Genomic DNA, 12500 nt, shown 5'->3' with positions numbered 1-12500 from the left:
AGTAGTAGTAGTAGTAGTAGCAGTAGTAGTGTGGTTCACTACAGTACCCCCTCTCCCCCAAAGAAGGGGGAAAAAAAAAACGAGGCATAAGGGAGTAGCCAGGAGCCTCTAAGAGGTCTGGAAAAAAATTAGGGGGTTGGCTTAACCTGCCAAAGCGGGTGATGACGCCGGGAGAAGTGACAGGAGGAGGAGATGGGGGCTGGGAGACAGGCGGGGTTGGTGGTGAGGGTTGGGGCTTGCCGGCGGCTCCTGGTCTGCCAGGGGGCGAGGTGAGGACGCCGGCTCCGACGAAGAGGGGATCCCCGCGGTGGCGCCCCGCGGCGGCAGGCAACACGGTGCCACCTCCCTGGGGTGAGGAAGGCGGGCTCCGCCACGGGAGGAAGGTGCTGCTGTGGGAGTAGGGGCGGCGCCGTGGGCGGAGCAGGAGACAGGTGAGCCGCCTTCACCCTGTCCCACGAAGCGACGTACGGACGGCCCTTAATCTCGAGGGTGACGTATTTCTCGCCCCTGTGCAGCACACGATATGGGCCCCATACGGCGGCTGGAAGAGGCCCTGTGGTAGCGCCAGTCCTCAGGAAGACAGCTGCCGCGTCACGGAGGTCCGCCGGGAAGTGGGTGGGGCGGGAGGGGTGGACGAGGAGGAGTGGGCCGGAGGTTCGCCATAGCCTGCCGCAACACCGGAAGGAAGGCCAGAGCGTGTCCGCGGGCGGCCCAGGTGCCGCGAATTGGCCAGGAAGCCTCAAGTCCTCCCGTAGACCAGCTCCGCCGGCGTGTGATGCAAGTCCTCCTTCTCCGTGGCCCTCCAGGTCAGCAGGATGATCGGGAGGGCGTCAACCCAGCCACCAGGATGGGGGAGGGCGCGAATCGCCTCCTTGAGACGCCGGTGAAAGCGCTCCACCATCCCGTTGGCCTGTGGATGATAGGCTGTGGTGCGTTGGCGCGACGTGCCGAGGAAGGCCATGAGCTCACCCCAGGCGTGAGACTCAAACTGCACCCCCTGGTCGGTGATGATGGTGACCGGCGCCCCGAAGTTTGACACCCACCCCGAGAGGAAGTGGGCGGCCGTACACTCCGCCGTGCTGTCAGGCATCGGAATCGCGGTACCCCAGCGTGTGGTCCGGTCTACACAGGTGAGGAGGTACCGGTGGCCGCGGCAAGGTGGAAGGGGGCCAACCAGATCTATGTGGACTGTGTGGAAGCGTTCCGTGGGTGTGGGGATGGTCTGCAGTGGCGTGCGGGTGTGGCGGTGAGTCTTGGCGGCCTGGCAAGGAAGGCAGGTACGGACCCACTCTTTAACTTCCTTCCTCATTCCTGGCCAGACCGCCCGCCTGCTGATGATGCGGTGCGTCCCCAAGATGCCAGGATGGTTGAGAGAGTGGTAGTGGCGGAAGATCTGCTGGCGGAACGGCCGCGGCACATATGGGCGTGCCTGCCCGCACGACACATCGCACCAGAGTTGCCGTGGAGAGTCGGGGAGCTGTTGCTGAACGAGCTGCAGTGATGTGGGCCCCTCAAGCAGTGCCTGTAGCTCCGGGTCGTCCTCTTGCGCTGCCGCCACCGCTTCGTAGTCCAAAGGTGGAGGACGAGACAGGGCGGCGACCGTGCGGGAGGGAGCGTCGCCACGGGAGAGAGCATCAGCCACTGTGTTTTCCTCCCCCCGAATGTGCCTGAGGTCCGTGGTGAACTCAGAGATGAAGGCGAGCTGCCTACACACTCGGGGGTGAAGTTGTCGCCCGTCTGGGCCATGGCGTGAGTTAACGGCTTGTGGTCTGTGAGCACGTGGAACTCACGGCCCTCCAGGAAGTGGCGAAAGTGACGCACGGCCTCGTACACTGCCAAGAGCTCCCTGTCAAAGGCGCTGTAGGAGCGCTGAGCCGGTTCCAACCGCTTGCTAAAGAAGGCAACCGGCCTGAGCTCTCCGGCGACTTCCTGCTGTAGCACCGCGCCCACAGCTTCCGCCGACGCGTCCGTGGAGAGCACCGTTGGGGCGTGAGGACTGGGTAGGCGAGGTGGGTCAGGGAGACGAGCCGGCGCTTGATGGCTTGAAAAGCGCGCTCTGCCTCTTGCCCCAGTCCAGGGGCTTAGGTGAGTTCTTCTTAACGCCCTTCAGGAGGTCGTTGAGGGGAGCCAGAAGAGCGGCGGCCTGGGGGATGAACCGGTGGTAGTAGTTAATCATCCCCAGGAATTCCCTGAGTTTCCTGACGGTCGTGGGGCGCGGAAATCCTCAATGGCTGCCACCTTCTGGGGGAGGGGCTCCAGACCCTCCGCACTCACCTTGTGGCCCAGAAAGTCCACGGACGGGACGCCCAACACGCACTTCTGAGGGTGGAGTTTGAGGCCGTGGTCCTGAAGGCGACTAAGCACCTGCCGCAGGTGGACTGCATGCTGCTGAGGCGAGGAGGACGCGATGAGAATGTCATCGATGTAAACGACGACGAAGTCCAACCTCTCAGGACCCTGTCCATGAACCGCTGGAAGGTCTGGGCGGCGTTGCGAAGACCGAAGTTCATAAAGGGGTATTCGAACAATCCGAAGGGCGTAATCACCGCGGTCTTCGGAACGTCGTCCTCTGCCACAGGAATCTGGTGGAACGCCCGCAGGAGGTCGATCTTCGAGAAGATAGACTTGCCATGGAGCTTGGCGTGGAAGTCCAGCACGTGGGGATAGGGTACCTGTCGGGGCGGGTCATGGCGTTAAGGGCCCTGTAATCCCCGCAAGCCCGCCATTCTCCATCCTGGGCCTTGGGCACCATGTGAAGTGGCGACGCCCAGTTGCTGTCAGACGGGCGCACAATGCCTTCCTCCAGCATGAGGTCAAACTCCTTGCGCGCAGCATGAAGACGTGCCGGGGGCAGCCGCCGGGGCCAAGCGAAGCACGTGGGACCAGTTGTCACGATGGAGTGCTGTACTCGGTGTTGGACCCGAGGCGGGGCGGTCTGTGGGGATGTAAGGAGGGGAAAATCCTGGAGGAGGGCTGCCGGAACCACACTCATCTCTGCCCCGAAATCCACCAGAAAACGGGCCCCGGAGCAAATGTCTCTCACCCAGAGAAGCGGGCGCTGGCTGGCGGGAAACCACTCTGGTTGCTGCGGCGGAGGTGACGGCGCAGGGGAGTCAGAAGAGCTGGGAGTGGGCTGACGGGACCCCGGCAGCGGGATCGAGGCAAAGCCCTCCGCGGGCTGCGGAGGAGCGGGCGGCCAGTAGGGGTGCCTGGCGCCGACTGAAGGCTGCGAAGGGGCGCGCCCAGCTGAGACTCGCAGATGGGTGGGCGTCGCGGGAGCCTGGCCACCAGTAGGCTGCAGGCGTGATGGTGGAGGAGACGGGGCCCGGCCATCCCGGGACCGGTGCTTCGCCGGCGGGGACGACGTGTGGGCGACAGTAGGCCGTCCAAGGGACGCGGGCGCGTCATGGCCGCCCATGGAACACTGCGGGCCAGCGGCGGAGGCGGTGCAGGTTCCGTGGGGCCCGGGCAGGCTGTACAGCTGGCGGAGACAAGGCGGAGATAGGGCGGCGGGGCAACGGGTCGGGGCAAAGACGAGGAAGAGGCGGGGCGGGCAATGGTGTTAGCGGCCCCGCCTGCCCGTTTCCTGGCGGGGCCAAGCACATGGCGGTCGGCAGCTGCGTGCCTCCTCCCCGAAACGCCTGTGGTAGAAACAGACCCCAGCGTCCGTCTGGGTAGGAGAGCGGGCGAGCAGAGCTTCCAGGCGCCGCAGGGAGGCCTCCACCGAAGCAAGGCGGGTCTCAGTGGAGCTGGGCACTGCAGCCAGGGTGGGTTACGGCGACCCCCCGAGGTCACCGCCGCCTGTTGCTGGAGGACGTGGAGAGAGAGATTCCGCTGGTATGGTTGGCTGGACCGTTGGGGCCGCGGCATTGACGGCGCACAGGCAGGCCGGGGCGGGGGTCTGCTTCGGGGGGGCGACACAACTTGGGCCTCGTGCACTCTGTCCACGAGGGCCGAGAATTCCTCCAAGGAGAGGGCCTGTGGGGCAGCCGCCAGTTGGAGACGGACAGGCTGCGGCAGGAGAGAGGAGAGTTTGTGGCGCACCATCTCCACCGACCACGGGAACCCTGCCGCCCTGTTCAGGGCGGACAACCTCGCCGACGGGCGGCCGCCGTCGTACCGGGCTGAGTCAAGTGCGGCGAAACAGGCTTCGCGGGACCGCCCAAAGTCCCCCTTTGATGGTCGACTTAAGGGCGCCATACCTGTCTGCCTCCGGCGGGTTGGAGAGGACACTGTACAGACGAGCGACCACTTCTGAGGGGAGTGCCCGGACAACCGCCTGGTATCGCCGGAGGTCAGGGAGGTCCGCGCCGGCCCACACAGCTTCGAGGTGCAGGAACCAGGCCTAGACATCATAGGTGAAGGGCGGCACACGCAATATGTCACTGAATGCACTGCACTGCTCCATCACGCGTCAAGGCTACACTCTCGGGGTCACCAAATGTAGTATTCTCTGACTAGCCAAGACACGGATGGAGAGGTAAACTAGAGATGTACATTACTGTTGTTTATTATTGTACACACAAACGAGCGGAGATGAGTCGAGCGGTGCGTATGTCCCGGAGTTTCGGTGCTGACTGGCGAGTCCTCCGCTGAACATCCGGCCCGTGACCTCACACCATCCAGCTGGGGTCAGGTCACTGCACCTGGCCCGGCTGTTCTCAGGTAATTCCACACCTGGGCCGGATTAGCGTGGTGGAAGTAGTAGTGGTAGTAGTAGTAGTAGTAGTAGTAGTAGTAGTAGTAGTAATAGTAGTAGTAGTAGTAGTAGTAGTAGTAGTAGCAGTAGTAGTGTGGTTCACTACAGGCTGAAGACAGTCAGTCAGAGAAGAGGAGTTGATAAGACGAAAAGTTTTTGATTCCACCCTATCTAATAAAACTGTGTGAGTGGAACACTCCCCACAAACATGCGAAAAGTACTCCATACAACGACGGCTAAGACCCTTGTACAGAATTAGCAGTTGGAGGGTCAAGAAAAACTGGCGAATGCGCCGCAGAACGCCTAACTTCATAGAAGCTGTTTTAACAAGAGATAAGATGTGAAGTTTTCAATCAAGATCATGAGTAAAGGACAGACCGGGGATATTGAGTGTAGAAGAGGGAGACAGTTGAGTGTCATTGAAGTAGAGGTGATAGTTGTCTGGAAGGATGGGTCGAGTTGATAAATGGAGGAATTCAATTATTGAGGCACTGAACACTACTAAGTTTTCTCTGCCCCAATCAGAAATCTTAGAAAGACAAAAATCAGGCGTTCTGTGGCGTCCCTGCGTGATCTGTTGATTTCTTGAAGAGTTAATCGTCTCTGAAAAGACGTGGAAAGATATAGGGTGGTATCATCAGCGTTTTTTTTTTTTTTTTCTTTTACGTTAAGGTATATAGCGCCTGTGGGCAGACTTGAAGAGTGTATAGGAAGCGCTGTTCAGCTTCCACCCATTAGTGGCGCAGACAATTTTATCTATAGTGGTACCCATATTAGGTAGGACCCATATCACCCCCGAAGCTCATCTTGGGTGTAACCACCTAGAACCTGGGTATCATGGTGACATGTAGGTAAGGAGTGGATATGGCAAGAAGTTTGATTAAGATCATTAATGAATAATAGAAAGAAAGTGGGTGACAGAACAAATCCCTGGGGAACATCACTCATAATAGATTAAGGAAAAGAACAATGGCCGTCTACCACGGCTGCAATAGAACGATCGGAAAGAAAACTTAAGATGAAGTTGCAGAGAAAAGGATAGAAACCGTAGGAGGGCAGTTTTGAAATCAATGCTTTGTACCAAAAGCTTCTGTTATGTCTAAAGCGACAGAAAAAGCTTCACCGAAATCTCTAAAACAGGATGACCAAGAATCAGTAAGGAAAGCCAGAAGATCACCAGTAAAATGACCTTGACGGAAGCCATACTGGCGATCAGACAAAAGATTGTGAAGTAACAGATGTTTAAAAATTTTGCTATTGAGGATTGATGAAAAACTTTTAGACAAGCCAGAGATTAAAGCTATAGGACGGTAGTTTCAGGGATTAGAATGGTCACCCATTTCAGAATGTAGGCAAACTTCTAGCAAGAAGGAAAGGTAAAAGTCGATAGACATAGTTTGGCCAGACAAGGTGTAAGCACGGAAGCACCCATCAAGTCCTAAAGTCTTCCGAGGATATAGTCCAGCGAGGGCAAGGAATACATCATTACGAAGAATTTTGATTGAGGACATTAAATATTCAGAGGTAGGAGGAGAGGGAGGGACAAGCCCAGAATTATCAAAGATGGAGTAGTTAGCAAAGGTTTGAGAGACGAGTTCAGCTTTACAGAGAGAGACAGGTGAAATGGCAGTGGTGCCATCAGAATGAAAAGGAGGAAAAGATGAAGAGGTCAAGTTATTAGAAATGTTTTTAGCCAGATACCGGAAGTCACGAGAGGAGTTGGAGTTTGAAAGATTTTGACATTTTCTATTTATGAAGGAGCGTTTGGCAAGTTGAAGAACAGACTTGGTATGATTCCGTGCATAAATATATAGTGCATAAAATTCACGTGATGGAAGGCTCAAGCACCTTTCGTGGGCAACCTCCCTATCATGTATAGCATGAGAACAGGCTGTAATAAACCAAGGTTTAGAAGATTTAGAATGACAAAAAGAGTGAGGTATATATGTCTCAATGCCAGACACTATTACCTTTGTTATGCATTCAGCAAATAGAGATGGGTCTCTGACACAGAAACAGTAATCATTCCAGAGAAAATCAGCATAATACCTTCTCAGGTTCCCCCAGCTGGCAGAGGCAAAACGCTAATGGCACCTCCGCTTTAGGGGATCCTGAGGAGGGATTGGAAAAATATAAGATATAGAAATGAGATTGTGATCGGAGGAGCCCAACGGAGATAAAAGGGTGACAGCATAAGCAGAAGGATTAGAGGTAAGGAAAAGATAAAGAGATGTTGAGCGTATCTCCAAGGTGGTCAGGAATTAGAGTACTTTGTTGATATTTTTTAACATGGTGATGTAAAAGACTAAATATGTACAAGACTTTGAGTCTGTGTCACAAAATCTTGTGGTAGACGTTACGTGCTGCTGGGCTATCTAAATCTGATTGCAATGGGTACTGAAGACGGAAAAGTTAAGAATCATGTATTTCTTTTATGTGGGAGGGCACCAGGATGTTCAAATAAAATTACAATTAAAAATGGCCTACTGAGATGCCTCACCCATATAAGGACAAAAGCGTCAGCCAAAAAACAGTCATTAAGTGTCTTATGACCTCAAACATGAAAGCGTTCAAGTCAAAAGTAAGTAAAAATACAGAAATAGCAAGGAATATCAGAGTTTATCAAAGAAAGGAAAAAAAAGATTCAGAAATAATGGTTAATTATTGCAGTAAAGAGATCCACAAAATACGGATGAGAGTATGATGAAAGTCTTGTGAAGTTAGACCGCGAGAGAAGGAAAGGTATGCAGTTAGCAAGACCAGAACAGCAGTTAACTAAAGATATAATATTGCGGTGATGAGAAAGAGGCTGAAAACAGGTAGGAGTTCTAAGGCGTCTCCGCCAGTTTTTCTCGGCCCTCCAACTGCTAATTCTTGTATGGAGCAGTTTTTGCAGGTTAGGGGGGGCTTCACTCACAAATTTTTTTTTAAAGAGGGTGAAATCAAAAGCTTTACATCTCATCAACTCTCTCTAACAGGCTGACTTCAGCCTCTTTCTTACCTCGAAAATGTTGCATCTCTTGCTATCTTTTATCGCTATTTTCATGCTAACTGCTCTACTAATCTTGCTAACTGCATACCCTCTTTCGATTGTATCCTGTCTAAAAGAGTTGCATAACTGGAACTCACCTCCCTCAGCATATGTAAAGCATACACCATACATAAACGGATAAGGCCATTGTACAGAGCTAGCAGGTGGGGCCGAGTGGGTTGGGTTAGAAACCTAGTGAAAACGACTCAGGACACTTAACTCATAGAAGCTGTTTTAGTTAGAGGTGATGTGTGAAGTTTCTAGTTTAGATTATAAGTAGAGGACAGACCGAGTGTGTTCAGTAGGGGGGACGGTTTAGTGTCATTGAAGAAGAGGGGATAGTTGTCTCAAAGATTTTGCCTAGTTGAAAAATTGAGGAATTGAGTTTTTAAGGCACTGAATGATATTAAGTTTGCTCTGCTCCTATCAGACATTTCACATAGCTCAGATATTAAGTTTTCTGTGGTTTCCTTGCATAATTAGGTTATTTTCTGAGGGATTTGTCCTCAATGAAAAGCCGTGGAAAAATTTAGAGTGGAATCATAAGCATAGGAGTGGATAAGACGAGAAGTTTGATTTAGAAGATGGTTGATGAATGATATGAAGATAGTGGGTGACAGGACAGAACCCTGAGGAGCACCACTGTTAATACTCATAGAATTAGAACAGTGACCGTCTGCAACAGGGGCTCCCAACTTTTTCTCGTTAAGAATCCCCCTGCGTTATAAGACCATTTACCGGAGCCCTAATAATCTGACATCGACCTGAATATTAATTTAGAGACTGACAGTAACTCAATATGCAATGGTACTGCAAAGTTTTATGAAATATTAGATCAGCCATCTAAGTACCCCTGAAAATGTTCCTATAAATCCCTGGAGGTTCGTAAACCTCAGGTTGAGAATTCCTTGTCTACAACAACAGCAATAGAAAGGTTAGAAAGAAACCTAAGATGAAATTATAGAGAGAAGAATGAAAGTTACAAGAGGGTACTGTACTATTGAAGTATCAATTGTATTAGGGATTTGAGCTGCCAATTACTTTGTACCTGTTTCCTTGTTTCGGAGGTTTAGAAGCTGTTTCATTAGCTTGCTCCGTAAGCTATTTCCTCCTATTTTACTCTTTGTTTATTCGGCACTCCACTCGCCTTCACCCGCACTCGTCTATTCAGCTTAATAAAGCCTTGAGAAGAAGGTTATTTTTGTGTTTGGAATGCACCACAGGTACTTTGGAAGTCGAAGCCTTGTGCCAAACTCTATCAAAAGCTTTTGATATGTGTAAGGCAACAGCAAAAGTTTCACAAATATCCTTAAAAAAGGATGATCAAGACTCAGTTAGGAAAGACAATATTACCAGTTGAGCGGCCTTGACGGAAGCCTTGCTGGTGATCAGATAGAAGATTGTAAAATGATAGATGGTAAAAAAGATTAAAGCAATAGAACGGTATTTTGTGGAATTAGAACAGTCACTCTTTCTAAGAACAAATTCACTATAGGGAAACTTCCAGAAAGGAGAGAGAGTTGTTGATTGACAGAGTTGAAACTAGTTTGACTAGGGAAACTGCAAGCATGGAGGCACAGTTTTGCAGAACAATAGGAGAGACAAAAACCAGATCTATAATCTTTCTGAGGGCATCGAAAACTTCATTGCGAAGGATTTTAAATAGGTAGCGCTAAGAAGTCATAGATTTGAAGCTGTTTGACTGCAAGCACGGAGGCACAGTTTCGCAGAACAAAAGGAAAGACAAACCAGATCTATAATCTTTCCGATGGCATCGAAAATTTCATTGAGAAGGATTTAAATAGGTAGAATTAAGAGGTCATAAGGTCGAGAAGAGGGAGAAACAAGCCCTGAATCTTCCAATGTAGAGTTTTTAACAATTGTTTTAGCAAATACTTCAGCTTTTGAAATAGTTTAAATAACAGTGATGCTATCAGGACGAAATAAAGAAGATAAAGGTGAAGAAGCAAAATCATGCTTTTCACTAGGTGTGAGAATTGTCGAGGGGAGTTGTATTTCAAAAGATTTTGACACTCTATTAGTGAAGGAGTTTTAGTTAGTTAGAGGGATTCAGATAATGTGGGCCACTTCTATCACGTAAAGTGCGACAACAGTCTGTGTTAAACCAAGATTTGGAAGGTTTTGGTAGAAAGAGTGAGGAATGTAGGTCTCCATACCAGACAATATCACGCTTGTTATGCGCTCAGCACATACAGTAGGGATAGGTCTCTGATATGAAAGCAGTAATTATTCGAAGGAAAATTAGAATAGTACCTTCTCATATCGCTTTAGCTAGGAAAGGCAAAACACCAGAGGCAGCTCCACTTAAGGGATCCTGAGGAGGGATTATAGAAATAGGACAAGATTCAGATATGATATTGTGAGCGAAGGAGCAAAATGAAGATAAGGTAACGGCGTAAGCAGGACATATAGAATCTTGGAAAAGGTCAAGAATATTTGGCAAATTTTCATGACGATCAAGAATATGAGTATGGTTTTGCACCAGTTGTTCTAAGCCATAAAGGAGAGCAAAGCTAAAGACTAGTAGTGCACCAGGATGGCTAGTAACATGAAAGGAAAGCCAAAATTTGTTGTGAACGTTGAAATCTTCAGGAATAGAGATCTCTGCAAAATCAAATGGAATCAGAATGTCTCACTTTGCAAGTTAAGTAATCAAATGATTTCTTATAATCAAACGAGTTACATAAATGAAAGGTAGACAGCACAGATAAATTTAGTTTGAGACAGAAAGTCTCAAAAGATTTCACCACCATCGCCTTGCCGCGTCACCGCGTCTCAGTGTGTGTGTCAGGCAAGGCACGGCCAAGGGACAACTCAGGAGAAGTCATCAAAAGTTAAGTCGTTGTGCACATACACGCAACATCTAGCTTTGGAATAAAACAGAGGCTAGAGAAAGTTGAAGGGAACAGAATAGAAGCTACTGTCACCTATTTCAGACACCTGTGTTTCAGTGAGAAAAATAAAATGATGTTTAATTAAGGAGAAGTAGTGTTCAAAAGATTGAAAATTAGATCTAAGACCGCGAATGTTCTTTTCTAATGAAAAAATTGAGGGAGGTGTCAAGACACATGATGTCGATACTGGCAGAGCAGTTCAATCTGGGGCCATTTATGGTCCCTTTGCAAAAGCTAAATCAGAGGTTGGTGCAGGGATCACCATAACTATTTTTTATAGTTATAGTATAGTTTTATGTGAAGGCAGAGTTGTCTTAAGAGGGTAGGCTGTGATTGACCCTTTTGTTATGAAATATAAAGGGAAACGTTCAGTGCGATCACACTGACTTTAATGATTAGTCCACAACATCATCCCTTGATTTACTTTAAGTAACTATCGTCTCAGGAGGTGTCTACTGCCTCTACCTCTTGGTGTAGACTATAAATGACACATCAATGCATTGTTCAGTATACTGTGATAATAATATAGAAAACTTAAGCTCTATTAAAAAGGAAATTAAAATTGTTTAGATATTATAAGACACATCTTTCTTTCGTCATTTTACATAATTTCTTAGGGCATCCGAATAACTACAAACTAACATCCTTTTCCATCCTAATAGCTTTCCTTACACCATCCTTTTTCCTCATTCTCACAATGAAAAATAAATCTTAGTGTCCTTTCAAGTCCTAAATAAATTTACTCTTACCCCTGGAGCTGTTGACTACTGTTGGGACGCCCTTCGTGGAAGATTCAGCGAAGAGGAACCTCATAATGTTGACACCCTGGTATAGATTGACATTGTCTTCATACTTCGCCCCGACGAACACCACCGTCGGTTTCCAGATCTGATCAAGAGCCTCATCTAGCCTTGTTTTATTGGCCATGTTAGTAAAGGTAAGACGAGGGTCCATCCAACGAAGCTCTACTGTCACCGAAATTCCTAACTGGCTCTCTTTCATCTGACAGAATAAGAAATAGGGAATGAGAACAGTAGGTGATAATATGATTATATTAAACTAAAGGTGAAGAAGAAGGGAGTGGAATCACTTATGACTCATTATGTATAATGTGAGTAGGTTTTATCAAGGTAGTTCCTGGTTTGGGTGGCTTAGATGGCTACAATTACATTCTGTGAGAAATAAGAAACTTGAATGAAAGCAAGACAAAAACATAAAGTAGACCCAAAAGGAAAGCTAACACCAAATAATTATTCATATACTAAACATGAATAGTTGTTAAAATTTCTTATTTGATATGAAGGTGTTTGCATGATTGATGCATAACAGATATAAAATGAGACAATTTTACCTTCAACTACATTCTTTCTTTTTTTTCAACTTAATATAAGGCTTTTCCTTTACCTTGTCCTCTCTTATTGCTTCATGTAATAGAAAAAAAAGTTAATGGGCAACACAAAACAACAAGGAAGTTATTTCTAAAAACTCTTTTCGATAATGTATTTTGAATACTGAAAAAGAAACTTACAGGAAAAGTGTGTGTGTGTGTGTGTGTGTGTGTGTGTGTGTGTGTGTGTGTGTGTGTGTGTGTGTGTGTGTGTGTGCGTGTGCGTGTGTGTGTGTGTGTGTGTGTGTTTTATGTCCTCGCCTATAGCGCCTGTAGGTAACTTGAAGAGTATTGGAAGCGCTGTTAAGCTTCCACCCATTCATTAGTGGCGCAAGCAATTTTATTTTTAGTAGTACCCATGTTAGGGCCCATATCACCACCCAAGCACATCTTTGGTGTAAACACGTAGAACCTGGGTATCATGGTGACATGTAAGTAACTTTAAATTACTCGACAAATGGCATAGTT

The sequence above is a fragment of the Portunus trituberculatus genome, chromosome 38, assembly GCF_017591435.1.
Source record: "Portunus trituberculatus isolate SZX2019 chromosome 38, ASM1759143v1, whole genome shotgun sequence".
Classification (NCBI taxonomy): domain Eukaryota; kingdom Metazoa; phylum Arthropoda; class Malacostraca; order Decapoda; family Portunidae; genus Portunus; species Portunus trituberculatus.
Note: the sequence above shows the minus strand (reverse complement) of the source record.